Source organism: Cnephaeus nilssonii (genome assembly GCF_951640355.1).
Source record: "Cnephaeus nilssonii genome assembly, chromosome: 16".
NCBI classification, from domain to species: domain Eukaryota; kingdom Metazoa; phylum Chordata; class Mammalia; order Chiroptera; family Vespertilionidae; genus Cnephaeus; species Cnephaeus nilssonii.
In genome coordinates, this window is record NC_137087.1 from 11,520,227 (window position 1) to 11,536,487 (window position 16,261).

General features: G+C 46.9%; 1 protein-coding gene and 1 pseudogene across 6 annotated transcripts in view; both read right to left on the reverse strand.

The window, feature by feature from the left end:
* Nucleotides 1-16,261, reverse strand: part of NRG3 (neuregulin 3) — a gene marked incomplete at both ends in the record, with an annotated part of 1,054,567 nt that overhangs the window by 1,023,587 nt on the left and 14,719 nt on the right. The window lies entirely within an intron of this gene.
* LOC307112904 (small ribosomal subunit protein uS11-like) lies at nucleotides 114-569 on the reverse strand (annotated as a pseudogene). The gene has a single exon. The product of its transcript is annotated as a small ribosomal subunit protein uS11-like (transcript).

Sequence of the window (16,261 nt, forward strand, 5' to 3'; positions counted from 1 at the left end):
CAGTTAACATGCTGCATAAAGGTTAGAACAGTCCTGGTCTGGATGGCTATCATTTTTTTTAGTGGACACTAAGGCAATTTATTAAGAGAAAACAATAATTTGAGGAGTCCCGTTCACAGACGGCGACCACGGCAACCCCCCTTCCTGCGGGAGCTGCCGGAGGGGATGGGAGTGACACCCTCAATCCGACAGACCTTCGTTCCCGAGCGGACAAGGGCTCTTAGAGCTGACGGGGCCCCTGGTCCAGGAGTCTTGGTCCTATTTCTACCTGTGGCCCGGAGTTTGATGTGAAGAGCAGCGGTGCCCAGCTCCTGGCACCTCTGGGCCACATCCTGGGCAGCCAACATGGCATCGTACGGAGAGCACGCATCTCAGTCAGCCTTTACCTTCATCCCACCAGTCACACGGCAGATGGTTTCCTGGCCAGAAACATCAGTGACGTGGACAAAAGTGTCATTGAAGGATGCAAAGATGTGGCAGACCCCAAATACATTTTCTCCTTCAGCCACCCGAGGTCCCAGGCTGATGACCTGTTCTTCCTTCTTTTCCTCCCCCTTGCGAGGTGCCATGTGTCTCGTCCAGACTCCGCCACCGGGAAGAGAGCTGGGAGAGGGCGGGGCTCGCTATCAATTTTTAAGCACACTAATTATTTACCTCCTTTCATTCTTTCCAGAAACGTCTAAGGTAGGCACTATGATACCCTTCTCATAAAATTGTGGAAACTTAGGCTGAGAGGAGGTGACTTGGCAAAGATGAGTCATTGACGAAGGAGGAGGCTTCCGAGTCTGTGAGTGAGTCCTGCACTCCTAGCGACCAGGACGCTGCGGTGCGAAGCCCTGCCCTCCGGCAAGGCACTGTGAGGCCATTCATTTACCTCCGAGGTGATCGGCCGGTGAAAAGACGACCTCGGGCTTCACGCGTGTGAAGAGAGACAGACTCGTTCTCTGAGCTCCATCGCCCCATGAGGAGCATGCGAAGGAGGTGGAATGTGCCTGAATGAGGCAGCACTTCTAAGGATGAGCCCATCGGATAACAGAAGGGAGAGTCTCAGGGGACCCCGCGCCCTGCCCCAGAGGAGTCCACGCAGAGGCTGAGGGCCATTTCTGTGGAGAGATTCAAACCAGAGGTGAAGCCCATGGATCTCCTCCCGCGTCTGAGGCAGTGAGGATGCGATCTGGGCTATGACTGAGATAAACGGGAGTCGCGAAGGCAGAGCGGTCCATGTTTGCCACCTGGGTCACAGGTGCCCTTGTCTAAAGAAGCACTGACAGCATGCACGTGCTTGGCGTGAGGGCCAGGGCTCTGCGGGAATCACTGGGTAATCCCGAGTCCACCTTGGGCGTTAACGTGGAAAACACGGAACAGGTGAACACACCTGTTTTCTTTCACTCCGCACCATCGCCCTGAAACCACAGTGGTCCATCCTGTGGCCTGGGCCAGGCCTTCCAACGACAGCCAATGAGGCTGCAAGCCCTGGGGGTTAGACTCTGCAGATGGGGTCACTGGAGTGTTTGAAACCGTGCGGTGCTGGCCATATGATGTGCTGGCTCTCGGCACACTGGTATCACTCAACCACCATTAAGCGCTCTTAGCCCAACAGAAACACCAACGGCAGCAATTGGGCCAGATTCGATGCGTCCTGGCAACATTTATCTCCCTTCTCACCAGCTTATTCAATTTTGTTTTCTTTTATCACATTACCCCACTGCCTGGCCTTTCAGGAGTTAAAGAAAAACCTCATACATGACTTGTGCCTAATCTGTTATGAAAAACACAGCTGGTCCTCTCACTGTTCCCAGCACACCGAGAAATGATTGTGAGATACAATTTCATGCCATGCACCTGGGGGCAGGTGGTGCCTGAGCTGGAACCACGCCTGCCAGGAGGACAGGGGCTCTGAGTCTGTAAAAGCACAAAGGGAAAAACATCCCATTTCCTTATGTACCACATCACATGTGGCACAAATATCTTTTGAGATATTTTAGAATCTAATTGAACAGTTCATAGGAAGCAACAGACATCTTTAAATCACAACCCTACACCCTGGCAGGAGTGCTCAGTGGTTAGAGCATCAGCCCACATACCGAAGGGTCTTGGGTTCAATTACCCGTCAAGAACACCTACCTGGGTCACAGGTTTGATCTGTGGCTCTGGTGGGGGCACTTTTGGGAGGCAACCAATCAATGTCACATCAATGTTTCTCTTCCCCCTGCCACTTCCTCCCTTCCACTCTCTCTAAAAAAAAAAAAAAAAAAAGAAAAAAATAAATCTTCAGGTGAGGATTAACCAAAAAAAATAAAAATAAATAAATCCCAACCCTAATTCCAAATTCCAACCCCTCATATCACCAGCAGGGGGATCACGGGCCAGTTATTAACTACTCTGCATTTCAAACTCCTTTTCGGTGAAATGAAAATAATAATAGCACCTGCCCCATCAGACCGTGTTGGAATTAAATGAGATGCTGTCACAGACCCTGACAAGTACTTAGGAAAGGCTCAATGCAGTATAATGCCGCCATGAATAGTTTTTTCAGTGGTTTCCTTTAGGAAAGTAGAAGGTAAATTTCACTCAGGAGCCCAAGATTTTAAAGTTAAAGAGGTGCTGGCTGTAACCACTTCACTCGCAAATGCCCTGCACATCCTAGGCCGCCTGTCAACCACCTGCCCTGCCTCGGCCGAGCTCAAGGCTCTGCAGCCCCACTCTGCCTCAGGATGAAGCGCACCCGTAACTTCTTTCCCTCTTCTCCCAACTCCGGCCCTTCACTTCAGGAATGTCTCTCTGTCCCTTTCCGTTGTTTGGGAAAGAAATCCCCATTTTGAGAGTTTGGCTTGAGAAGCATCCCTGTGATGTGCTTCTCTACAGAAAAGGCAATACCAGGAGCCCTTGTGAGGTCACCCACAGAGGATCGGTGAGAACATAGGAACACACACAGAGCCCCTGGCAAATCTCACGGAAGCCCTCCCCGCCCCGGTCACCACCATCAGAGGCCGTCAGAGCCGGCTCCTCCTCTGGAAGCAGCTTATCCTGCCGGAAGGTGGGCACACTGCATACCTCCTGGGGCTGTTGCCAGGTCGAGCCAGTGCGTGAATGAAACAAATGACAAATGGCCCAGCATGTTGCGCACAGGGGACCCTCCTTTGTGCATCATTTGTGCTTGCTCTGTAAAAGTTGGGTAATTCCCAGAACAGACTAACCTGACCCCTACCTTCTGCAATCTCTCTTCTCTGTTTGTTTGTCAAAGACTCCACTTAATTTTAATAACTACAAAACTGAAATTTTACTATCCAGTGGTGAAGATTTCAGATAGAGAGACTATACATTGTATTAATACAAACCCAGTGCGCCCTAGAAGAGCCTGCACCAGCTGAGTATGTTCATGGGCCAGTGGCTGGCATCACGGGCTCTCCCCTCAGCACTGGGGGCACAGGGCATCCCTGGCTGCAGGCCTGCTCCCACCGCTGCCCAGGGAGTGGAGATGCGGCGGACACAAGGTCTCAGGCCCAACCCCGCCGCGTCAGCAAAGTCACTACCGTGTGTGACGGCCTCAGGATCCCAAGACAGTCTGTGCCATCCCAGCATTACACCTCAGCACCCACATCTTTCTTTCCCTTGGGGAGGAGGGGGTGGTTCCCGACTCACCAAGAAGAGAGAGAGAAGAAGGGAGAAAAGCAGGGAGGGAGGGAGAAGGGAACTGTCTTTAAATAACAACAAACAATTTCATTTTTCGTGGAAACTTTATATTCCATCATCCTACAACTTGGGTTCATGATATCCCTAACACTTGCTAGAAATAAATTAGAACCTTGTATAGTTCTGAAAACAAAATATTCCCACAAAGCCTCTTCCAACACTTCATTCGCTATTCTGTCTCTTACCACCTAAATGAAAATAAACTCATATTTCAGCTGCAGCATAAACAACACACGCCCTGAATGTTTCTGTGTTTTCACAGCACTTACTCAGACGGGTGAGGAGTGTAGCTATCATTCGTAACATTTCCTACCCGGAGCAGCAAAACTTGCTTTAGATTACACATACAATGCACACACACAAAGTTCAGAGCAGCCTAATGTTTACTCTAGACTGCTATATTACCAGAGCGTAAATACCTAACACGTTTACAGAAACCCAGCGAAACGAAACTGTCAGTGTCGGCCATCGGTGTCCAGGCAAACTCAGCATGATGAGCAGCCCGACTGGTGTGCTGTCTTCGCCAAGGACATTCCTGCTCACACGGCTGTAACTCCCGGTGTATTTGTTTAAGATTCTCGGACTCTCCCACATCCATTTGGCTCGATGTCTACAGTAACTTAGAGCAGTGAATCTGCATCAACGTTAAATGGCATAACTTTGCCAATTTAGCGACTCATGTAAAGAAAGAAAAACGTTTGTTAAGAGAGAAAATTGTGGCATCATGTTTAGAAAAGTACATATGCAGATTTCTACACACACACACACACACACACACACACACACACACACACACGTTTCTGTTCATTTTAGGGAACCAGCTGTCACGTTCCACAGGTGTGGCACCTGCAATGCTGCTGGCTCCTAGGATACACATCTGACCAGCAGGGGCCTGCATCCTGGCTGTGACACGGCTTACTCTAAGCGTGCCCAAAGGCGAGCAGCTCCGAGGCAGCAAGAAGCAGGCCCCCGTCCCCAGGCCTGCGGTTTCCTGGCCTCAAGGTGGATGCGGCAGCTCTGGGCATCACAATCCCCCTGAAAGTTAGCAAGTACAGATCACAACACACAAGCTCCCTGGTGGCTGTGGGTAAGAAATCCTCTCCCGCTCCGGGCGCAGTCCCCCTGACCTCGCTTGGCCAGCACAGTGCCCACTCCTAAAGCATTCTGGGTAAGGAGCCTTGGAGTCACCAGGGACGGCCCATCCAATCACAGTTCTTCCCTCTGGGACCAGCAGATCAATGAGCACAAACAGGGAAACGATTTTACTATTTCACCAAACGAATATTACGTAAAAAACAGTTCTCCCGTGGAATGACGTTCACTGTTAGAAATGGAAAACGCAGCGCATTAGTATTGAGGCGATTCTAGCCGTACCAGGGGTTTTGCTGCATGCTTCCCCCCTGGTGACCCCATTTAAGTCTTGCATCTTCTCCCACAGGCAGATATTATTATTCTACAGTTAGTCAGGCAATTAAACTCATGTTAAATGAAGGGCTTATTTATCAATCTCTTTTAAAATATTAGTTTAACTTGTGTTCTTATTAAAACCCTGGGATAGCGGAACGGCATGAAAAAATAAGGACATTTATAATGGGATACAATGAAATTTAAGTGAGAAATTCAACAAAATCGAAGTCGACCGTAATCCCATCACTCAGAAAGAACTGTTTTTGGCAATTTTGTGTATTGCTAAAAATGTTTATTTTCTAAAGTGTTCATGGATAACCAGAGGTAGCTACTGTTTTAAGCCTGCTTTTTATACTGCATATTACATGGTAAATGTTTCCCCATGCTGTGATTTGAAAGAAGTGATTGTAATGCCTAGATTGCTGAAAATTTGTGTTAGCAAACCTTTACAAGCATTTCCGTTTAAACTCCCGCACACAAAAGTCTTTGAACACTACTTCCTTCCCCTCTCCCTCCCTCCCTCGCTTCCTTCCTTCCTTCCAGTTAGAGACCTGGAAGTGGAATTGCTGGACAGAGTAAGGAAACACACTGAAATATTTTCATATCCAATAATATTTCCACCCATTTCACACTCCATCTAATAATGTCGGGGCCTGGCTGGTGTTGCTAAGTGGTCAGAGCATCGTCCTGTGCACCAGAATGTTGAGGGTTCAATTCCCAGTCAAGGGCACATACCCGGGTTGCAGGTTCAATCCTGCCTGGTCAGGGTGCATGCAGAAGGCAACCAATTGATGTTTCTCTCTCACATCTCCCTCCCTCCCTTCCATTCTCTCTGAAATCAATGGGGGGAAAAAATGTCCTCGGATGAGGATTAAAATAATAACAACAATAATAATAATGTGTATTATAATCAAATTTATTGCCAAATTGTTAGCCGACAGGAAAAGTTCAGATTTCCCGTAAATCATTTTACTCAGGGGGTAGATTCAGCCAACCCTGGAGATGGAGAGAGAATCGGAGTCTAAGAGTTGCCTTGGGCCTTGCCGTGGCCTGAGGAATTTCTAGTGCTTGGCTTGTCAGGGAGGCGTTAAGTGGGAAGTCTGCTCTGGTCCTTTCCTCTGACTGTTGGCTCTTTACAGACCACATCCTGTTCTTCCCCCACATGGCCAACCACTCGGATCTGAAGGAACAGTCCTGGCTGCCTCTGGTCTCCAGTCATTGGTGTCGGTGGACATCATGTGCATTCCTGTCCCTAACCTGCAGCACGTGGCCTCCTTCCCTCACCGTCACTCACCTTCTCCAGTGGGTGAAACTGTGAGGTCCTACGGAGGTGCCTCCACTCCCTAGTCACAGAGCCACCACCTAATGGGATTAGCAGTGCATCCCTGCCTTTCTTTCCCTCTAACTGCCCATTACCTTGGCAACACATTGGAATCACCTGGGCAACCATAAAAACTACTGATGTTACCACTGCCCGCCACAAAAGAAATTCTAACTGGACGAGGGTGGAGCCTGAGCACAGACCTGTGTACTAGTATTTGACAGCTGCCCCTGACCTTCACCATGCATCCATGTCTGAGAACTATGATAACACCCTCACGAGTGCATCTAGAAGAAGTGCCCTCAGTGTCCAGGCTGTGGGTACTCCCTGGCCCGGTTTTCAGGGCTGAGGCAGGTGTCCCTACCTGCTCCCCGACCACCGCCCTGGGAATAGCCTTTGCTCTTTCAATGGAGATCTACTCCCTTCCATTCCACTCTCTACACAGTTACCTTCTCAAAATAGCCATTTGCACATCTAACGAAACTGGGGAACACTAGATGCCTAAAACAATTCTTCCATCTCCATCCCCACCCCAAAGTCTGCTCATCCGTCAGTCCTCCCCATCTCAGTTCACCATCCACCACCCCTCCTCTTACTCAGCACAGGAAACCTAGGAGGGAGTTTTATTCCTTCATGTCTTTTTTTAAAATGTTTTTACTGATTTCAGAGAGAGAGAGGAGAGAGGGAGAGAGACCGAAATATCAATGATGAGAGAGAATCATTGATGGGCTGCCTCCTGCATGTCCCCTACTGCATGTGCCCTGACTGGGAATCGAACAGTGACCTCCTGGTCCATGGGTCAATGCTCAAGCACTGAGCCACACCGGCTGGGCCATTTCCACACCCGTCTCTGTTCTAGTCTAAGGTGCCAGGATCCCTTGGCCTCCTCACTTGTCTCCGTTTCCAATGTGGCCCCTGGAGGGCAGCTCCACACAGCACCCAGAGGGACCTTTCACAAATAAAGAACCTCCCCTTACCTAAATCCCCCATGGCTTTCCGTTCAACAAAAATCCAGTGTAGCTCCTTAAGTGTCCTACCTTGTCTATCGCTCCCATTTCACTGACCACTCTGGGCAGACTCATTATGCCGGGGGTGCTGGCCCTTTTTCTGTCCCTCAAAGCCCTTGGACTTCATTTGTTCTCTTTCTTGTACCCTTCAGTCCCAGACATTGCCATACCCTGCTTCATCTCATCATTTGCGGACTCAGTTCAACTATCTGGACTTCATCTGAGGCCTCCCTGAACACCTACATAAACATCAACCTTCCATCCCATAATCCTGTTCCGCATTTCTCAGTGGTTGAGGGATCCCCCCCTCCAGAACGCTCGGGGGGGGGGGGGGGGGAACAGTGCTTGAGCTAGTCTTCCTACTGCAGCCCCACAGCCAGGTGGTAAAACAACACTTGGCAAATAGCAGGTGCTTAATAAGTAGTTGAAAAATAAAGCATCTTGGTAGGGGCTGTGTGGAAGAGGAGCTAAGTATGCTTGTTCATGTCCATAACTTATCGGAACAGATTTGTTCCCCCTTAAGCCATAATAAACAATTGTTATCACACAATGTTTCAAAATAAACAGAAGAAAACAAAGCCCGAAATTCTCACTCTGTGGAAATTAAATCTACTACTATATTTGAATTTTAAAAAATATATATTTACATGGAAAGAGGAAAATGAGAAATAAGAAAATGTCAATGGGATGAATTTTAGCTTTCTTCAGAAATAGAACTCACCCTCTTTTATCTCAGCATATAAAACCTCACTTAATAGTTTGCAGAATCTATCAAGACACACTTTGGGAGAAGAAAAAAAAATACTTTGGAAAAGCATTCTTTCCTCAGCATTGAGAACCAGTTCTTAAGAGCAATCAACCTGAAGAGAAATGGCAGGAGATGGGACAGCGAGAAAATGAGAGAAAGGGCTCTTCACTGCTCAGAGCACGCTTCCCCTGCCGCCCTGTTTGGTGTGTCAGGAATGGAGACACCGGAGACTGACACTGTGCTCACTTTCACACTGAGCATCCCACACACCCGGGACTGAGCATCCCACACACCCGGGACTGAGCATCCCACACACCCGGGACCGAGCATCCCACACACCCGGGGCTGAGCATCCCACACACCCGGGACTGAGCATCCCACACACCCGGGACTGAGCATCCCACACACCCGGGACGGAGCATCCCACACACCCGGGACCGAGCATCCCACACACCCGGGACCGAGCATCCCACACACCCGGGACTGAGCATCCCACACACCCGGCCACCGCGCCGCAAGCGCGTGCCGGTTCAAGCTCCTTCCTCAGGCTGAGAAATTCAAGCCTAGATGCCTGGGAACCGATATTTACTGGGTACCACTGTTGTGGGATTTACATTTTCACAGCATCCTTCTCTTCCTCCCCACGGTGCTCTCCAGCTGAATTTGTTTTCAAACCATCGGTTCCCAAGTACAAAACTAAATATTTAAGATTAAATTTAGCTCCCAAAAAGAAAACATTAGCTCACAACATAAATCTCACAATGATCTCAATCGGCTCTAATTCTCATACATCCACACATCCCTTGGTTCCCAAGTCCTAAGTGAGCAAACTGTCCAGCATTGGTTTGCAAGACAGTTTGATATCTGTAGATGTCACAGCAGTGACATCTTATGGGCTACAAAACAGCCATTAACTCGGCTCTTTAAAATGAGGACATGAAGACCCGTGGAGACAGACCCCACCAAACTCAGATATCTAATAAGAAGCAAAACATGAATTCTTCCAGACTTAACAGCCACTGCTCTTTCTACAGTACGCACACACACAGAGATTATAATTATAAATCACATCGTTAAGAGTAACCATGATCAAAAGAAAAGCAACTATTATAAGCATTCCAATTCTAACTTTGGATTTTCAACCTAATTAGATGGCAACAACATCAGAAAGCGGAAAACAAAACAAAAAGTTAACATAAACATGAAATGAAATCCAAGCGTCCACCAGACTGAACTGGTGGGGGTTCCCTTTACACAGCTGAGGTGAGGCTGGCTGAGGGCATGTGGACCAATACCCTGACCATGCAGCTCTACCAATCTGGGGTGTCGTTAGCATTCATCGGTGTCTGGTGTGAGTGTGGGTGATCCGCCGCGGCAGGGGCATCTGAGCCGGACAAACCAAGCAGGTACTTGCAGCCCCGGCTGTCTCCCTGCTCCTCAGGGAGAGAGGCAGCCGAAGGGAAGCAGGCGCCAAAGGGCCGGAGCTGCAGGGTGCTGTGCGGCCCTGCTCTGCCTCCGGCGGTTCTATTTTTGTAGTGTGACATTTGAAAATCCGGTGTCACTTGGTGATCTGATGCTCCCCACCTCTCCACCGCGGCTGGGGCTCCCCGGGTTTCCATGGCACTTCTTAATGGGAACAGCAGACGCTGGCTCCTGGAGACAGTGGCTGTGGCAAGGGCAGGGACAGAGCTGCTGACCTGCTCTTCCCTGGAAGCTGGGCCTCGCCTCCGGCCCAACGCCCACAGTGTGGGGCAGAGGAGCCCCAGACAGGGCAGGGACGGGGGGGGGGGGGGGGGGGGGCCTGGGGCAGTCCCTGGCACTGTCCACACTCAGAGTGAAGTTAGAATTCAAGTGCTCTGGACTTCCAGACTACTACTGTTTTTGATCCATGTGTATACATGTGTTCAAACAGTGTTCGTTACCAGAATTTCACTAGCTATGCAAGCGTAGGCTACCAGTTAGCACTGGCTCCACTGAGGCCCAATAACCCAGGATGCTCCCGCCCCTCCAGCACTTAGTCAAGAACAGCTGCCCCTTATGCCTTATTTGCCGCCTCCTCATGACCGTGACCACCTCCCTTCCGCAGCACTACCTCTCGGTCTAAGGGTGAGGAAACGCTGCTATTAAGTTACCCAGGCAGCTTTGGTGCTTCCAGGCCTCACCTCTTCCGACAGCACCCTGGGCCACAGGGAAGCCTGGGTAACGCAGAGGAGTGTGGCCATGCAGTGTACGCAGCCAGGAAACGCTCACAGACCCCAGCTTCCATTTCATAGCCATCTAACATCGTTTACTGTCACTTGTAATTAAAGAAATACAAGACAGAACACAGCAAGACAGTATTTTAAACCAGCTGGTGGGCGAAGAGTTCTGTCGTTAGTTGGGTGGTTTTGTTGTTCCTGGTATGTAGCACCTATGATCATGGGGGCGGGTTTGGAAAGAAGGAACATTCTGACACTATAATGCAAAAATGTGAATGAGAACATAGGAAATTGGATTTTAAAAATGTAAGTTTTTTGGTGGAACTGTAATTGGTACAGCCACTACAGAAAATGGTAAGATCCGCAAAAAATTGAAAATAGAACTACCATATGATCCAACAATTCCACTTCTGGGAATATATCCAAAGGAAATGAAATAAAAAAGATATCTGCACCCCATGTTCACAGCAGCATTTACAATAGCAAAGACATGGAAGTAACCTAAGTGTCCATCCATTGATAAATGGATGAAAAAGCTATGGTGTATATACACAATGGAATATTATTCAGCCATAGAAACACACACACACACACACACACACACACACACACAAAATGAGAAACTCCTACCAGTTGCAACAACATGGATGAACCATGAGGCATTATGCTAAGTGAAGTTAAGTCAGACAGAGAAAAACAAATACTATATGGCCTCACTTATGTATGGGATCTCAACAGCAACAACCAAAAAAGAAAAAAAAAAACAAATTCATAGAAAAATCAGATCAGACTGTAGTTACCAGAGGTAGAGGTTTGGGAGGAGAAATAGGAATAAGTTGGTCAAAAGAAACAAACTTCAGGTTATAAGATGAGTAAGTCTTAGGGATGTAATGTACACCAGGGCTCCTGCTAGCACTGCTATATAACACACAGGAAAGCTGTTAAGAGAGTAAATCCCGACTTCTCATCACAAGGAGAAAATGTTTCCTTCTTATTGTATCTATATGAGAAGATGGATGTTAGCCAAAGCTACAGTGATAATCATTTCACAATTCGTAAGATCAAATCATCATGCTGTATACCTTAAACTTATATGCTGATGTATGTCAATTATTTCTCAATAAAACTGGAAAAAAATATTTTAAAAGCATGTGAAAGATACAAGAAGAAACAGACAAGCTTTTGGCTTAATAATAACTTCCTTTATAACTCTTCAAAATGTCTGATTTTTGTTTTAGTGGTAGACTTATTTTTAAAGTAAGCCTTGTTTGCATATATATTGGCCAACAGTTTCCATTCCATCATGTGGCTGAATTTTATATAATAATGACCAAATTGGAACAAATTAAATTCTCAAATGGTAATAAGCTCATTATTTTTTAGTATGTCAATATACTTCAGCACAGAACCATTAAAATAAGGTCTTAGGTATTCTGATGTAGAAATACTTTAACATAAAGTGCAAAAAGATGGTGAAAAGAAGATTACAGCAAAATTTCATTTCACAAAAATAAATTTTCATAGAGCGAAAATTTGGGCTGATATTCGACAAAAAGATATAGTAATAAAAGAACTGCAGTAGACTTTTATTTTCATCTTATTGCTTATATTTTCTAATTTTCTATAGTGAACATGCCCTGTTAGTAATAAAGAGGAAGGTGCTCCAAAAAATATATAAAATATTAACACTAGCCACCTCGGATTTGATTTAAATGTCTCCCTGATGCTGGCACAACTCAGAACTGGATTCCAACCAACAGACGGAACCACATTCCCATATCAAAATCCCATCCCAATCAGCATGCAGGAAATCAGACCTTATAGTAAGGTGTTTATAGCAGTGACTTAGAAATGCCACTTCTTAGTCCTCTGTTGTTCTTGTGACACTGTAAAATTTAGCAACTAGGAATTCTGTTTAATGTGGGAGACAGATACTGTGATTATATCTAGAACCGGATGAATTTATTTATACTTCCAAACAAAATATTTTGCATGTGGCAGTAATTCCTCCAGGTCTCCTCTTACCTCTATCTTTGGAATCAATTTACTTTCATATGTATATAATATATAGACACATACATATATATACCGTATATGTACGCACATAGATACACTTTGCAATAATAGACCTACAGCTGGCTACCAAGCTGTATCTGTCACAAGGATAAGCAATTCTTTTGTAAAGCTGTAAGCAAGCGAAGTTCAGGAAACTGTGGGGCATAATCACACCCCCTATGTTAGCACACCAAAACATGTGTTTTACTAAACGCTAAACTGCAAAATATCCTACCAAAAATATGCACACAAAAAGCCTTTGGGGGGAGCAGGGGAACCAGCAAATCAAAAACTCCACTGAATTTTAATCTCAAATTTAGAACGTGGCCTCGGGGAATCTTTGCCACAAGGAGAATCCGGGAATGTCTCCTCCAACAGCCTCACTTACAGGAAAAACCTGAGATTTCTGAGACTGAGAACCGAGCAACGGAACTGGTCCCACCTTCCCACACCAAGTCCAGTGGCCTTCCCACTGTCCGTCTCCCTTTAGAAATCATTCTTCTAGTTAGCTTATTTCCAATCTTCCTTGGAAGCTAACAAAAAATAATAATAATAATAATAACGATGAAGAAGATGAAGCAAAGGGACATAAACTTCCCTAAGGGAACACTCCCCCAGTCTCCAAGGACATCACCTCCTGCTCATCAGGTTCGTCTGTTCAGTGACAATATGGCACAGCATCGCAGAGGAAGGGGTCCGCTAGAGATGTGGAGGTTAAAGAGCCTGCGTGATCTAACGGCTCCAGAGTCCTGGCTCGGACACCTCCCGTGCGCTGATCTGCTGATGCCAGTGCTACCCACACCGCGCCTCGGAGAGGCAGGCGAGGATCGGAGGCTGGGCCACTGCGTCCCGCTCATCAAACTGGCTCCTGAGAGCGGCTTTCCTTCTGTGAATCTCTCTCCCCCACGGCCCATGGCAACAATTTTTCTTCATCAAAAGCAAAAAATGGGATCAAACATTCAAACAGCCGGATGTTCCCGACACAAAAAACATCTCTATTTTGGGAAGGTTCAGAGGTTCAGCTAATTGCGTGTAACTAATAACTAAGGATTAAAGTGAACTTCCTGGCCCAGCAGCGCAAAGAAATGGATGGAGCCACGAGGGCACTCTTCCCAAAATGCAGCATCTGCCATTTATACTCACGCAATTCATCTCATACCTGGAAGCGGGTATTTTGAGAAACGAAAGCAGTTCTGGCTGGGGGAACAGAGACTCCCATCTGGCAAAGTAGTGATGTCTGGGGAAATGTGGAAAACGTCAGCGGCAAACTTCCGCAAAGCGATGTCACAAGAATTGCTGGCCGAGATCGCCTTCTCCACGGTTTGCTCACTAAGAGACTCCTGTCAGCATCAAGAGCTCACCGGCCGGCAATCTAATTCAATTTCCACAACGGGATGCAGCACATAAAGACTCTCCGTACCTGGCAATTAGTCTGCAAGCACGGCCACTTAGATATGCAGCGACTGTATGGCAACCGGGATGAGAACACACGTATTCACTGGGAGGAACACTTCACAACTGCACTTATACACTGTAGAATACAAAGGAGTTAGAGTTGGGAATTGTATAATATGTTTGGCAGGTCTGCATTTTTGTATATGTGGATTACAGGGAGAGAATGCAAACGTTGTGATATGAGTGAAATTTGGGGGGGAAAAAGAAGTCCAGTATTTATAAAGTTTGTTCTGATAAAATGATAGTAGTGTTTACTCTTTAATAGCTTTTCAATAATTTTGCTCAAAATATTTAAGTTGTTGCATCCAAGCATCAAAGTCCTTATCATTGATACCATATTTTTTAATTAATGAAGGATTTCAAATTGTGGAAAAAAAATTGCAAGTTTCTCCCTTCCCCCAGTTCAATTAAATGAAGCGCTACGGCTCCTAGCCAGCTCCCCTAGGCGGAAGGCAGAATCCTGGCTCTGCCATTCCAGCAGGAACCGTTCCGACGCCGATCCCTGTGGCCGTCAGCTGCAGAAGGCCTACCGCAAGGTGCCGGCAGGAGGAACGGTGCTTTGCAAGCAGCACGTTCTACGGGACCATTTTTCTTTAGGGTTAACGTTTCTGTGTTATCTGGTCATTTAGAAGTAATAGAGCTCTTTAGACTTTTACAACACTCAGCCATTTGCAGTGCATTGTCGGAAGCAGCATTTCATTATTTATCATAAATTACTCAGAGCTGCGCACAATGAAAGATGAGCATCACTGTGGTACCAGAAGGACACAGAGAAGCCTACAAAACCAAACGATGAAGGGGGAACTCAGATTTAATACTGACTTCGTTAAGACCCCCATCTCCAGTTCTGCGTCCTTCCTTCAGAAAAATCTCTTCTGATCACATACACAAAGACCTAACAAACAACTAAAAGAAGGTACCCTTCCCTAAATAAAAAATATAGATAAAGTGAAACAATTCCAAGCAAATCACATTTGCATCAGTCAGCTGGCTTGCTATGAATACTGACACCAGTGAAAATGATCTGATCAGTGGAAAACAGAGGAGAAGCCGCCGACTATTAATACCCATTTAACATCTGCGCTCGCACAGTGCTGCAGCCCCTCTGTCTGGTAACAACGAGCAGCCCAGGAAGCCGGCTGGAGTGATGGAGCTGATTCTAACCTGAAGGTTCTTCTTCCTGGCGAACCAAGTGGGTGACAACTAGTTTCAGCTGCTGACATATGTAAATGAGCGGATGTAGTTCTTCCGTGTACGTGTGTGGCCGGAGCTCTCTGGCAGGCCCCTGAAAGCCTCCTCTTATTACAGACCCATTCGAGCTCGCTGAGCAGAGGCGGCTCCCTCTGCCATCCTTCACCACGTGGTCAGCACATTCAGGGAAGCCACAGCGCACTCCCTTCTGAAGGCTCTGCAATGTCAGCAGGGGATCCCCCAAAGGTGCTGAGTGGCTCCTGGAAGGAGGCCCTCAGGTGAAACCAGAAGGTAATGTGGCCAACAAAGGACAAAATAGTTTCTGCCTCTGAAAAATGTGAAGGCAGTCACAGGTTAATTTAGGTGAAGCAGTAAAATCCAGAGTTTCTTCTCATTATCCTCCTCACACCTCTACTTGCAAATGTTTAGATATCCGAGAGCTACTATTTTGGGTTCTAGCTAGAGCTGTGTTAATGTGACTATGGAAAAAACTAACCATTTTAAAACTTAGTAATTCTACCGTTTCTTGCAGAACTTTGAAAAGACACTGGAATAAAGTCAAGACTTGAAAACGTGCGGTGTATGGGAAAGACCATACCTTTAAGTGATTTGGGACAAAATAGCCTCGGAGAATCTTTAGAACGTGCTACTTGTTCCTCCTTTGAAATTATCCTAGAGACCTTGCACCTTCTGAAAATTCTACAAATACCGTGCCAATTCCTGTGCCAACCCTGACCGGGGTTTCCTATAGCAGCTGAGGCACGTCCTCCCAAGGCCCTCCTCCTCAGCCAGGCCGTGGCCCGAGGAAACGGTGCGGCAGCCGCACCACTTCCAAGGGAGACCCTCTCCGCCCACCAGACTGACTCATCATGGCCCCCACTTCTACCTTTGTTAATGCCCACTTACTCCCTCGGCCTCACTTCTCCATTTCTCTGCCTAAATAAATTCTCCCTTTACACCAGCGGTTGCGAACTGGTGGTCCGCAGACCACGAGTGGTCCATGCAGTCTGAAAGGTTGGCGACCGCTGCTTTAAACTATCCATCTATGTCCCCTCTAATCACTGCTTTCTGAAATGGCCTAACATACTTTACAGTTGAAATCACACACTTTAGCACTGAATCATTCCCTGGAACGTATATTCCGGTCTTCTTGACAAAACCATAAATGCAGATGATTAATTATCTT